This window comes from Propithecus coquereli, unplaced genomic scaffold, assembly GCF_000956105.1.
Source record: "Propithecus coquereli isolate 6110/MARCELLA unplaced genomic scaffold, Pcoq_1.0 Scaffold1, whole genome shotgun sequence".
NCBI lineage: Eukaryota > Metazoa > Chordata > Mammalia > Primates > Indriidae > Propithecus > Propithecus coquereli.
The window spans coordinates 15954658-15956521 of NW_012133857.1; positions in this window are offsets into that span (position 1 = coordinate 15954658).

The following is a 1864-nucleotide window of genomic DNA, read 5'->3' on the forward strand; positions in this document are numbered from 1 at the left end:
AATTTCATAGAAAGTACAGAGTTCCCATATGCTCCCTCCACCAACAGTTTCTCCTATTACTAACATCTTACATTACTGGGATTCAGCAGTTACAATTGAACCAATATTGACATACTACTATTAACAAAAGCCCCTAGTTTATGTTAAAGTTCACTCTTTGTGTTGTACAGTTCTATGGATTTTGACAAATGCATAATGTCCCACATCCATCATTACAGTATCATAAAGAATAGCTGTACTGCCCTAAAATTGCCCAGTACTCCACCTGTTCATCCTTCCTCCTTCCCATCAGTTTTTAAGAATCAGTTAAAATGCTCTCTTTTGTGAAAACTTCTCAGATTTCCTCAATTATAATTAATCTCTGATGCTTGAATAGCACTTTCTTTGTATCTGTTATAGCTTGTATGTTCTGCATGGTATGAGAGATGCATACATACTTTTCTTCCTTCATTAGATTGTCCTTGAGGGAGGAGCTGCACCATAGATTTGTCCTGACAACACCTAGCTGTTAAGGCAGCCCTTAACGGGTGCCTTATGAATGCTGGCTGAACTGAACTGAGTCCTGAGCAAACATTAGGAGGGGATTTTGCAGAAAAGGTATCAAGAGGCAAGGCTTTAGAGTTCAGCTCTGAAAGTGAAACCTGCACTTGTGAATTTCACAAGTGCTTCATGGACGGGTAAGTTCTTTGACAGGAACCATCTTCTGTCCCTTCAGGTTTTGGCTCAGAAGCAGCCATAGGTGAGGTGGCCCAGGTCAGCTTTACAATGCTACTAGACCATAGGGCTATTTTCCTGCCTCTCCTGTCTTCAAAAACAAAGCAAAAAACAAAACCCAGCAAGAGCCTGGTTCTTTTCATCCTTCCAGACCAGATACCCCCTTAGAAAGGCCCCTGGAGAGTCTCTGTCTGGTCCCTACTCTCTCCTCCCAGGGGCCCTTCAACAATTGCGGATGCCCTAGTGTGTCTGCTATGGGCAGGGAGCACCTTCCCATAGACAATTCTTATTTTCTTAATTCACGCCGAGCTTTCTGCTTTATTTTTGCTTTAAAGCCACTGTTCTTAAACGTTCTAAAACACTGTAGGAACATGCAGATCAGAACAAAAGCAAATAAATCGAATCCTGTGAAGTAACAAAGCAGACGCTTTTCTCCAACAGCTAGCACAGAGCTAAATGAAAAATATCAGTCATCCACTAGATACAGTATTTTTCCCTCCAGACAGGAGCTGCCGTTTGCAACCCGCCCCCCAATCCCCAGTATGAGACAGCAAAGGTATCATAAAACAAACTACTCTCCTCAGCTGCCAGACTGGAGTCGACAGTTTCAGCTGCACTATTTCTTTGAGCAACACAAGCGGTTTGAAAGACCTTGGCTTCTACTTCCCTGTACCTGCCTCCAAACACGCTTTGGGGAGAGATACTGGCTCACCCCTTAGAGCCCACGGCGGCGCCAGACCCGGCGCAGGGCGGGGTGAAGAAGGGTGCTCTGGAAGCCCGGTTGGAGCTGCAGGCAGTCACCTGGGGCAGTGAGTGCTCTCTCTAGAGCCGGTCTCCCCCATCCCCCCGCAGCCAGAAAGAGCGGAGGGGAGGGGGCGCCTGCTCAGCCTGGAGCAGTAAAGGAGCCAGGCAGAGCCCGGGAAGCGAGCGCTTCGAAACCGCAGCGACGACTGCCCGCTAGCACCTGTGCTCCCAGGGGGCGGGGCCGCCTCCAGGTGTGCCGAGAGGGCGGACTGCGCCTAGAGCCCAGGCCCGCCGCGGAAGCCCAAGCGACCCCCGCCCCGGAGAGATGCAGGGGGAGGAGCGGTTAATCCGCACCCCGCGGCCGCCCGCCTCTTTCGGGGGAAAGGGGGAGAGCACACCCTGCGGC